General features: G+C 42.8%; 1 protein-coding gene and 1 pseudogene across 9 annotated transcripts in view; one reads left to right on the top strand and one right to left on the bottom strand.

The window, feature by feature from the left end:
• LOC122555777 (Rho guanine nucleotide exchange factor 4) overlaps nucleotides 1-12580 on the top strand; it is a 473424-nt gene that overhangs the window by 253399 nt on the left and 207445 nt on the right. The window lies entirely within an intron of this gene.
• LOC148148349 (uncharacterized) lies at nucleotides 4826-8092 on the bottom strand (annotated as a pseudogene).

Below are 12580 nucleotides of genomic sequence, written 5' to 3'. Positions count from 1 at the left end.
GTTATAGTCATAGAGATGTATCGCATGTTCAACTCGTCCATGTTGACCAGATATTCTAAATTAATCTAGTCCCATTTACCAGCATTTGGTCCATATCCCTCTAAACCTCATTGTTGAATTTACCAATTTCAGGCCATAACCTCAGCCCCCATTTGTTTCTTCTTGTCTTGGTATGGTTTGGATTTCTCTTGTTTTTTCCCGTATTTTGTTTTTGGATGCCAGAGATTCGCCATTCTGCCATTCACACCTTTTCGACAGCCAGGATTTATTCCTTTATTTGTCTCAATACCACTCCCTTTGGTCCTGCACCATCTACACATTTGTTATTTAATCTCTCTCTTCACTTTTTGTTCTTTTTACCATGCTCCCATTTTACTTACTTAAATCCTATTACATTTCTCACTTATCTGAGTTCTAATTTTAAAACAAGTCCTGAAATATTAACTCCGCATCTCTCTCCGCAGTTTCTACTAGATTTGCTGAGTAACTTCGTGTTTTCTGTTTCTGTTTCAGATTTTGCTTTTGTACTGGTCACTCATATCTTACAGGCAAGGTAACCTGCCTTCCTTGTTTGGGTGTGACCCACATGATATTCCAGTGCCACGTAAGTGGTTGACTCTAAAGGATCTTCTGAAGTGGGTGCCACTGTCTTCCACACCTAGGGATGTGCAATACGTATGAATCAACAAACAATGCATACATTCCAAGGATAAATAATCAAACAACTTATTGTTGGTGCTAAATCTGAGGTGGTTTACATACTTATCAACTTACTGAGAGCAAAATTAGAACTGGCTAGATAATATAAAACGTTAAGAGCATTGCCCTTTTATGTATGTGAGCCCAGTCCATTTGCCAGGTTTAATCCTCCTCTCTGCCTGATTGTTACCCCTACCTCAAACCTTCTGTTGGACATTAGGGTGTTATGATTTTCAAGCCTCAGAGGATTTCTTTAATTACTCTTGGTAACAAGGACCACTCCCTGAAGTGAGGTGTCTTCGCGTCAGAGAATAATGTCTCATGTTTTTAATTGCCTCACAGGTTTTTAGCCTTTTTCGTTGCCATTACTGATTAAAATTGATACCTCTGACTACTCCTTTTCATAAAAAGACAATTCGCTTTAGTTGACCATTTAGTGTCTTTCATTCACCCTTACTAACTGATTTAATTATACCCGATACATACTAACTATGTAAAAAAACTTCTTTGATCCTTAGCTGCCATTATAAATGATCAATTATTTAAATTATCCATATTTGAACTTGCACTGAGTTAACAAAACATATCAAGGGAAATGAATTTTGACTCAATATAGTTTGGAAGCACGAAGGATTTGGTCAAGTACAATGAGGAGGCTGAATACACTGCCAAATTTGAAAAGTTCCCCATCCCACTCTCCTGAGGCTGACTCATCATTCCTTCCTGCTTTCCCTCCCTTTAACTCATTTTGTGAACTCATCCTGCCTCCAATGTGTGAAACTTGGACTATGCCCAGAATTCCTGGAACAGAGCCATTTCTAAATGAAATCCGTATGAACTAAAATTTAAAATTTGATCGACATCTGGAGTCAGCTGACCCTAAAGAAATACAAAGCTGGAGGAATATTACAGATATGGGCTCACAGTGAGAAAGATTAGTTCATTATGACACAATGGCCCGCGATGGAATTATGGGAGTGTGTTTGGCGGATCAGGATGGGTTCAGGTTTGACCATTGTGTTTATCTATCCAGACTTGCCATTGTTATCTCAACCTGGATTGGTCCTATATTTAGAGGTACCAGATGGTGCTTTTAGATTCACACTCCAAAAAGGTGTCAATGCCCTTCGAAGAGAGAGGGATGAAAATTGTTGGGTTGAAAAAGTTGGCATCATTCTCAGAATCCATTTGCATGGATAATGTTACATGATGCAGTGGGCATTTCTTGGAATTTTCTTCTGGTGATTTATGATTGGTGATATATAAGAAATGCTGGTCCCTCCTCAGAATTCCCCATTTTTAGTTACCCACTCCATGGTTATGCAGTTGCTCCTTTGTTCCACTGAAACAGGATATTGGTCATCTGAAGCAATTAATCTTTGCTTATTGCTTGTTTTTCACATTGTATTGAATACAGTGAGCCTAGTCTCCTTTCATAAGTACATGTATTCGAAACATTTAAAGTTGAGGTTATCCAGTATCTAAGATAAGCATGGATAGTTTGCTGTAAGTTCAATATTTTAAATGAAACACGGAAGTTCCTGATTACTGCTTTCCTAGGCAAAGTTGAAGTTTGTACATTGCATGTAATCAATCAATGAATTAAATATACAGTTCAGAAAAAGACTACTTAAGCTATCAAATCTCTACCAGTGTTAGTTTTATTCCCACTTTCCTTGTGCCCTTTTATATTCTTCCTTTTCAATTGCTTATCCAATTCACTCTTGTTATATTTTAATCTCTCCAGTAGAACATTCCAAGATCTGATAATTCTCAGTGGCAGCTGTTCTTGTGTTAATCCTGAGAATTACACTTTATTACTTATTCATAGATCTTGCATGGATTGACATCTTTGGTCTTGCTGGCTTTTGAAACTTCTGACAGTTCAAAAGTGAAAATTTTACAAACCTTTGTCATATCTAAAACTTTTTGTTCCTGATATTTTTCTACTGAAGCTTTGCTGTATCCATCTACTGGCTCAAATACCATTCCACCCTGTAGAAAGGTTTTCCAGAACTGGATGCCAATTACCCAAAGTAATGTTTTGCACAAGTTCAGCATTAGTTCAATGCTACAGGAAGATGTTGTGACACTCAAAAGGATTCCAAAAAAGATTTATAAGGATGTTGCCAGAGTTGAAGTGTTTGAGCTAAAGGAAGAGGCTGAATAGGCTGGGGCTATATTCCCCGAAGTAACCCATGTTGAGTGGTGATCTTATAGAGGTTTATAAAATCATGGTGAGCATTGATAGGATAAATAGCCAAGGTCTTTTTCCCTAGGGTCTGGGAGTCCAAAATTAGAAGGCATAGGTTTAAGGTGAGAGAGGAAAGATTTAAAAGGGACTCAGGGTGCAACTTTTTCATGCAGAGGGTGGTGCATGTATGGAATGAGCTACCAGAAGAAGTGGTGGAGGCTGGTCCAATTACAGCATGTAAAAGAAGTACATGAGTAAGAATGGTTTAGAGGGATATGGCCAAATCTTAGAATGCTACCTAGATTAATTTAGGGTATCTGGTCAGCATGGATGAGTTGAATTGAAGGGTCTGTCTCCGCGCTGCACATCTCTATGACTCCATGCCTTTGCATGGCATTTTCCCCCTCCGCTCCCATAAACCGCATGGGGATAGAGTTTGCAATTGAATCGACTAACTCAAGTCGGAAAATATTTCGACTTGGCAGACCTGCCTCATTGGAAAGATCAGAATGAAAGATCCTCAATGAGATGTAGTAATGCAAGTTTACTAACCTCACACAAATGAGATTAGATTAGTGATATCTCAAGCAAAACTCAATTTACTACACCCCATTACTCACCATCATTGATCTCCATTAGTTGGGGCTTATATCTGACATTCATGTATTACATTGCACCCTAAGCAACTTGACATTATGTAAAACTCACAACCATAATTCATCACAATCATTATTGAGGTTCAGTCTTTGCCTCTAAACCAAAAAGTTAGTGTTCCAATCCCACTCCAGAACTTGAACAGAACGCTCTTGGCTGATCTTCAAGTTTAGTTATACTGATGATATGTCCATTTTCTCAGATGGACACACAAATCCTGTGGCACTATTTTGAAGAAGAGCTTAGAAGTTACCTCTGGTGGCTTGAGCAAAATGTAACCCTCAATCAACATCATGGAATATGGGTCGTCTGGTTGATATCATTTGATATTTGTGGAATGTTGCTGTGTGAAAAGTACATCATTAAATATAAAGAGGTTTTAAGGTTGTGGAAGTTCTATATAAATGCAATTTGTTTGAAGAACAACAAGAAAATAGTGACAGTAAAGACAAGTTACATAATTTCAGCACAGCCATCAGTTCAATCATTGAAACTGTGGATAACTTAGAGGATAGCATCGAAGAGGGATCTTTGCACAGTCAGATTCCGGGCATTAATCTGGTGCAGCAGAGCAGGGACAAGGTTAGCAAGATGCCAGCTTGTTAGATGGCAAGGTCTCATGTGAGGTCTACTACACAGGACTCAAATTGTGACTTTGTTGGGATCTGCAGGAAAAGACTGATGGGTGTACACAAGGTAATTGCTTGGTGCAATAGGAAGCCTGTCAGAAAAACTGTTTTGATATTTAGGAGTATGGAATAATTGCAGACCAAGTTGGCACAGGGCTTCATGCAGAGTTTGGACCCTATGCTTCGTGGCAATTAACTAGCTACCAACTTCATCTGTATGTTTAAGAAACCAGTCTTGACATGCATTCAGGATGCTGGCCTGTGTCTCAGCTTTTACTCCACCAGCAGTTTGACTAACACAGAAGAAGCTCAGACTGAGGTAATGGAATCTCAGCATATTACTACACAGACTCCGAATGCTGCTGTCAGGGTTGTTAATATCGGGATTTAAAGCGGCTTGTGGATGCTCATAGCAGCCCATCAATCTTTTTTTTATTTCAAAAGTATACTTTCTTCATAAAAAAAATTTTGATCTGTACAATTGGTCATGCCATACATCCGTAAACATTCCATTTCTTTGCATACAGAGATCGGAATTAATCATTCGTATATTCACAGGTCTCTACGTTTACAATCCATATATTTAGCTGAGGCGTCAGCAGAGCCCACTTACTGAGTGGGCCCCCTGTTCTTCTTTGGCTGGCAGACGTTACACGGTGGTCTTTCCCCACCGCGCCTTGGCGGCACCTGCTCCAAGCTTCAGCGCATCCCTCAACACGTAGTCCTGGACCTTGGAATGTGCCAGTCCGCAACACTCAGTCGGGGTCAGCTCCTTCATTTGGAAGATCAACAGGTTTTGGACAGACCAAAGAGTATCTTTCACCGAGTTGACGATCCTCCAGGCACATTTGATGTTCATCTCGGTGTGCGTCCCGGGGAACAGACTGTAGAGCGCGGAGTCCCACGTCACGGAACTGCTCGGGATGAACCTCGACAAACATCACTGTATTCGTCTCCAGACTTCCTTTGCATAGGCACATTCCAGAAGGAGGTGTGTGACAGTCTCGTCCCCCCTGCAGCTGCTTCGAGGGCAGCGTGCGGTGCGTCTGAGAGTCCGGGCGTGCATAAAGGATCTCACAGGCAGAGCCCTTCTCATCACCAGCCAAGCCATGTCTTGGTGCTTGTTGGAAAGTTCTGGCGATGAGGCATTCTGCCAAATGACTTTGACAGTCTGCTCTGGAAACCGCTCAATAGGATCCACAATCTCCTTTCTCCGAAGGGTCTCAAGGACACTACCTGCTGACCACTTCCTGATGGACTTATGGTCAAAGGTGTTTTTCTTCATAAATTTCTCTACGAAGGACAGGTGATACGGAACGGTCCAACTACTCAGAGCGTTCCGCAGCAGCGAGGCCAGACCCAACCTTCGCAACACCAGGGACAGGTAGAACCTCAGTACGTAGTGACACTTGGTGTTTGCATACCGGGGATCCACACACAGCTTGATGCAGCACACACAAAGGTGGCCATCAGGGTGAGGGTGGCATGTGGTGTGTTTCTCCCCCACCCCCCTGTTGCCCAGAGCTTTGTACATCGAGTCCCTTCTTTGATCTCCATACAAAATGGAAGATAGCCTGGGTGACTATGACGGCACAGGTTCTGGGAATAGGCCAGACCTGTGCCACATATAACACTGACATTGCCTCACACCTGATGACCAGGTTTTTACCGGCGATGGAGAGCGACTGTAGCTTCCATCTGCCCAGTTTCTGCCTCACTTTCTTGATATGCTCCCCCCAAGACTTGGCGCCCGCCCCAGCCTCTCCGAATCAAATACCCAGCACCCTCAGGTGGTCATAGCGGCCCATCAATCTGTCCTCTAGCAGATTACCAGGATTGCTTTGGTGCCATTCCAGGTGAATGGCAGTGGTGCCATATGACATGAGCACTCTGGTTTCTGTCAGGGTGACAGCAATCATTCACTGTCTGTCACTCTGATGTCTTTATCAAGCTCAAGAGGCTATAGTCCTGGGGAGATAACTTAAAATTACTTGAGGTTGTCCAGCAAAGCCTTTTGCAATTTCTGCGACTGAAAATCAACGGCCTTGCATCAGCTTTGGTGTGGCCTCTAGGGCAGCCAATAGAAATGCTCTGGTACTAAAGAAATGCACAAAACCTAATGGTTTAATTTATGTACAATGTGGCATATGGTTTGAAATGTATCTTTTATCTTTAGCTTTTATTAACTCTGCCACTAAAGGTGAGCGGAGGTAATGTTCTGACCTTTTTTTTAGTTTGTTGGTCTGTTTGTAAAGAGTAAATTTCAGATGGTAATGGATTGATTTTAACAAAGCTTGGTACACAGGCAAGCTATAACCTAAAGAAGAGCTGCTAAATTTTTGGTGAATGTTGTGGATTCAGATCTAGTCTACATATTGTTTTAAAGGATCCATTAACATTGAGCCATAGGATGAATTGATGTTTTCTTTCAGAATGTTGTTGCTTGTTTTATGTGGCATTTGATTGTTTTAACATTGTGGCTTGTCTCAACTACTGTGGTGAAATTTGTAACAATGCTCAAAATATGAGCAGAGGTTTCAGAGCAGGTTGTTGAATGTAATTTGGCTTGAAGCTTCCTGAGTGAGATTTAAATTCTGAATGAAAAAAGAAAATAAATTTCAGATTTATGGCTAGTAAGCAGCGATCACATAGGGCATGCTTCAAGGAAAAGTTGGATAATAACGAAAAATAGAGTTAACACATTGTGGCTGAGCTATGGACTCTCCTGAGTATCCATTTTGCTTGTTTGTACATTGTAGCCAAGAGTGTGATATTACTGTCAGTGACAGAAGAGAGGTGTGAATTATGGGACTCTTGGTCAATGAGGAGTTGGACTAAGTTTACTTGTACCGCATTTTAAGCAGCTTTTCCATTTAAGGAGGAGAAAGGGACTGTTTAGGTTTCGGTTCCATCCCTTCCTCACATCCTCCTATTTCAGCTCATGACTTCAACCAATAATTTAGGATTTGACCTGTGTGATGTATTGCATATGGTCACATTGCAGCTGGGCCTTTGAGAAGTGGAATGCTTTTCAGTTCAGGTATATCACAATGTTGGCAGAGGCACCGAGGAGAAAGTGAGGACTGCAGATGCTGGAGATCAGAGTTGAAAAGTATGACGCTGGAAGCACAGCAGGCAGGTAGCATCCGAGGAGCAGGAGAATTGATGTTTCGGGCGTAAGCTCTTCATTGGAAATGTGGCACCTGTAAAACAATGTGTGTGTAGTCAATGACATTTTGCAATCTTTGTGCTCACTCAGTCTGCATCTCTTTCACATGAGGGAATTAAATTAAGATTTATCTCTTTGAAAAGAGGTACAGTGTCTTAGCTTATGCAGGAGGGCACTGCAAGCAAACAGATATCCTGATGTCACCATTACCAATGCTGAAGGAATCCAGACTCATTAGAAATTTACCACTATTGCTACCTTCACAGCTACAGGCAGTGTGGTCCCTACCCAGCTCTGGGGTTACAGATCTCACTGTTGAAAGTGGCAGATTTCAGTGAGGACATCTTCCTTATCATCATCATTGGCGGTCCATTGCAGATGAGGATGACTGTCTTCCACTCTTAGATGGCTGTACAGACTGATGCAGCTGCCACAGGCTCTGTTACATTTGGGGTAGAAGGTGATTGTAGTAAGGGGTGGGTGGGGTGTTGGGGTGGCATCGCGTTCCTTATCCTGTTTTCGCCTGGCTTTCAACTTTTCCCGACAGCAATTCTCGACGCCTTCCCAGATGCTCCTCCTCCACCGGTGTCTGTGGGCATGCTGCACTTTGCCAGTGAGGCCTTGAGGGTATCCGCGAAGCATTTCCTCTGTCCACTGGGGGCTTGTCTGCCATTTCGGAGCTGTGAGTAGAGCACCTGCTTGGGGAGTCTCATGTCGGTCATGTGGACAATGTGCCCAGCCTATCATAACCGATCAAGGGTGGTCAGTGCCTCAAATATCAGACTCATTGTTCCTGAGGCGAATTACTTCTGGTCATCCATGGGCTGTTGTGGTCACTTGCATCTACCCCTCTTTTTGCTGCTCCTTCTCATCCTGCTGTGCACTATCCTCCTGCCTTCCCTCTCTCCCAGCTGCCTAGCTTGCTCTGCACGGCCATGGCTCATTCTCCCAGTTATATTTGATTTTGAGAAAAGGACACACTAATGAACCCATGCTTTGGAGCAACTGGTTTGTGCAGAAGCCTTCAAGACAATAGAAAATTGCCATGCCACTCCCTGTTGATTTATGCAAATTTAAGCAATTACAGAAAATGTGAAGTAGCCAAACAAGTCACCTAGCAATTAAACTGTAAGTAGTTTTGAGCCCTTCAAATAGTGTTGATAGTATTGTTTGTCCTGCTGATTTATAGCTCATTTTACTTGCTCTGCAATCATGATCACTTTATTAATCATTTTATCAATATAGCATCATCACATCAGAAATGTACTTGTGCACCACCCTAAAAAGACTTGTAATGCACAAAGAGCTAGTGCTGCTGAGCACAATCAAACCCTTACTTTCTTTTGCTGCCCTTTTGTCATTAATTGATCTAACTTAAACTTCCTCCGTCATGTTTCAGCCCACTCTCTAACATACATAAATGTCTTTCAACATCCCTAAGGTTTTACATTCTACGTGCTTTTTGGAGAATTCTTATGCTCCACAATGACAGGGAAAGTTGGAGGATTGTGACACAATGTTTCCACCTAGCTGCTCCATTCAGAATAGCAGAAACAATTGAGGATCTACTGCTTGTACTGTGAATTGAGGGATGCTGGGTTGAAAATCTTTCTGGAGTATTGGAAGAACGGGTTGAGAGGCAGGAGAGCAGCTTGTGAAGCAGGCACCGGGAAGAGAACCTAATATCTTCCTGCCACCATGACATGATGACAGTGGCAGGAACCTCAATGGGATGCCGGCTAAGGCAATTATCACCTACTTTCACTGGCATGTTACCTGTCTCAGGTAGGTCTGCCAGCATGCAAGGAGGATGGCAGATGAACCTCAGGTTCCCAGTGATGGGCCAAACCTTTTGATCTGTGGCTCAAGAAAGGGCATCCTAATGACGGTGGCCATCTCTGCGTCCAACGTACCAACTCATTCTGCCAGCTTGCTCTCCCAAGCCCAGGAGCTGTCTGCTGGCCCTGCTTTTCTCAAGAAAACTCACAGCTCTTTGAGGGTGCCACAGAATTGAGGTGTCCCCTCCTTTGTGGTGAGGCCTCAGCAGTGGTGGCTCAGTGTTGGCAGCGACTGGAGCATTGCTAAAGGTGAGGTGAGGTCTGAGGGGCTTTGCAGCTGTTCTCTGTTGAATGGTAGTGCTGGAACTAATCATTAGGTTGGTTGGTGTGGGCGATATACTGCTCTTGGGCAGTGGGGCTGGTGCCCACTTTCAGTCCTGCTGTTGGGATATTATCCTCGTCCAAAACATTCACTCACTGCTCTTTGCAGGCAATGGAGAAATTACTTCAAAGCTAAGTGTGAATTGAATAAAGAAAAATAAAAATCGAAAGAAAGAACATGCATTAGAATTGTGTGTTCCCATTCATTCCAGTAGTATTTTTTCTGTAACCATTGAACCTCACAGTGCTGTGATAGATCACATCAGTTCTGAGGTAGACCTCAGGTGTGGTTTGTTTTTTAAGATAGGAAAACACCCGGGTGGCCAGTGACAAACACTGCCCTTCACATCAAGGGACAGTGCTGTGTGATCAAAACAGTGAAGGGGAGGGTAGGGACTAAATCAAAATAGAATTGGAGGGAGAAATGATGCACTCCACTCCCTGCGGCACCCACCTCTCCCTGAACAACTCCAGGGTGTTGGTCGACACCGCGTGCTCCTTCTCCAAGGACACCCGGGCTCTAACGTAACCGCGGAAGAGGGGCAGGCAGTCGGCCCTAACGACCCCCTCCACGGCCCACTGCCTGGACCTGTTAATGGCCAGTTTGGCCAGGCCCAGGAGCAGACCCACGAGGAGGTCTTCAGACCTGCCCTCCCTCCTCCGCAGGTGTGGTTTTATTATGTCTTTCCCAATGCTCAATCAATCAGAGCCATAACTGGCTTGAACTTAATTATCTTGAATTGGTACACCCTTCCTATTGAATTCTTTACCACCACACAAAGTGTGTGACAGGTTGGTCTGAGTCTGAGCTGAATGTTGGTGCCAATTGGAAAGCCTCATCTTCTCCCATTAAGACATGTCCTCACAAAAATCAAAACCTTAATCTCATTAAGGGATGTGATTGTAATTAAACATGAGAACAAAAATAAATGACTTCGAAATTACTGTGCTGGTGGTCTAGGTGAGATTTCTAAGATTAATCCAGCATACAATGACTAATCTAGTCTGAAACCATGTGAATCTATGTTTTAGTCGTCTTGCACAGAGAATTTTGACTTGTTTAAGGTACAGGTTGGACTGGAGGCAACTTTATCTCAATGCGCACACTATTATGTTGAGTAAAGCAATCTGAACAGACGTAAACTTTTCTTGGTTGGATTGAATATCAGGGTGTGTGGGCATCATGGACCTCGTGAAACGTAGACAGCTTGGTCTTTTCCATGCAGTAACTTTCCTCTTATTGCTGTACTCCTGGACAATTAAAGAAAGACGCAAGATGGGGAGGAGTGTTCCAATCTGCACGTGAACAGACAGTACATTAAAATTTATATCTTGATAGTCCAGGTCTGTTGTTCGTTTTAATTTTGCTTCACCTTCCTACTTTGAATTAAATAAACAGCCACAAACATGGTGGATGGTTAGACTTAGTTGCGTTTTTTTTTGGTGCAGTTCACTTGAAATCACTAATCAGCGCAAATAATTAAGCACAAAGTAGCAGGTGGGGTCAGTTTGGCTGGCATTTTGGCTATGGGCAGGTGAGCCATGTGCTCTAGGGTGTAGTCAGAGGTAGGCTGGAGGCGTTGAGAGGTATCAATGAAATAGTTACATGAAGTTGGACAAGGGTTTTCCTGTCTAACATTTCCTGACTAACAATCCAAGTAAGTGATTCAGGACTGACAGAGCCATTCGTGGAGGGTTCTTGGGAATGGGGGGAATTGCCTATTGAATGTTCAGGCTTCCCTGGCAATTTCCATGGGGGCATTGCATCAGGATTTCTGTGGTCCAAAGCCCATCTTCTGAATATATGGCTGGTCTTTGGCCATCCAGAGACCAGTGGAGCTTTTATTTTCTGACTCTCTGTGGTACAAACAGTCCAAAGTATGAGCCCAGCTTTCTCAGGGAAATGATGCTTCTCGGTAAAGCCGATTGAGAGAAAGGGATTTCTGTTTCCAACTGACTCATCCAGTTAATTTTCTTCATTTCAGGTGTTTTTATATTTCCTAATAAGACTAAGAAGATTAGATAAATGTGCAATTTTATTCATGCTTCTTCAATTCCCTGGTAATCCACAGCCACGTTGTTGAGACTGAATGATTAATTTCTGGAAAGTTGGCAACTCTGGAGGATGGGTGGAGGCAGTTGGTGTTTTGTGAAACTGACATCTCCTTCACTTGCATCATGGTGTTAGGTAAACAGGCAGCAATGTTGCTTTTGGTAGCAATTTCTCTATTTTTACTAAGTAAAGCATAGCAACATGATTCCACAAAAGCAAAATTGTCTGGATGCTGGAATTCTGACATAAGAACAAAAACTGCTGGAAACATTTATTAGGTTAGGTATCATCTGGAGAGAGAGAAGCTGAATTTCAGGTCAGTGTCCCAAGGACAGGTCACAGACCTAATATGTCAACCCTGCTGCTCTTCACAGCTGCTGCCTGCTCAGTTGAACTGTTTTTACCAGTATTTTTCATTGTTATCACAAAGTGCTTTCCTCTCTGGTTCGGTACATTGTGTATTAATCTTGGTGTATTACTAATTGTCTGACCTCTTAAGGGAGAGCAGGATGATGGAGCAAAAGACAAAGGATAAACTGCTTCTTGAATTTGTTGCCACTGAGACAGGAGCCATAGACATTTCTTTGCCTGCCCCTGCACCCCTTAATACACCAAGGATATGTGGTTTGAATGCTTTAAATGAATAGGTACTTCCTTTATTTTAACTAGTGGAGGTAAAATTGTGCGTCGCTGTGTTGAATTTCCAAGTCCAAATTTTGGAGACTGTCAGTCAAGTTGCATAATTTCAATGGCACATTCAATGCCCTATTGATGTTGTTCAGGCATCTTTAGCAGTCCCCTGAAATAGGCAGGGTTTGTCATCTTGAATAGAGTGGCACAAAAATGGGAGGAATACTTTATGACTTATGACTTATGAAATTCCCTGACCTCGAGCCCAGTGAATGTTGAACTACTACATTCAGACACACCAGCTTCAAATGTGGCCAAGCCAGTACTCCTGACCTTAAATTTATCTGGACCATCTCTGACACCTCCCTCCCCTTCCTGGACCTCTCCATCTCC

Source organism: Chiloscyllium plagiosum, unplaced genomic scaffold (genome assembly GCF_037043375.1).
Source record: "Chiloscyllium plagiosum isolate Xiang-an unplaced genomic scaffold, Cpla_swu_hap1 HiC_scaffold_13, whole genome shotgun sequence".
Classification (NCBI taxonomy): domain Eukaryota; kingdom Metazoa; phylum Chordata; class Chondrichthyes; order Orectolobiformes; family Hemiscylliidae; genus Chiloscyllium; species Chiloscyllium plagiosum.
This window is presented reverse-complemented; position numbering and strand designations above follow the sequence as displayed.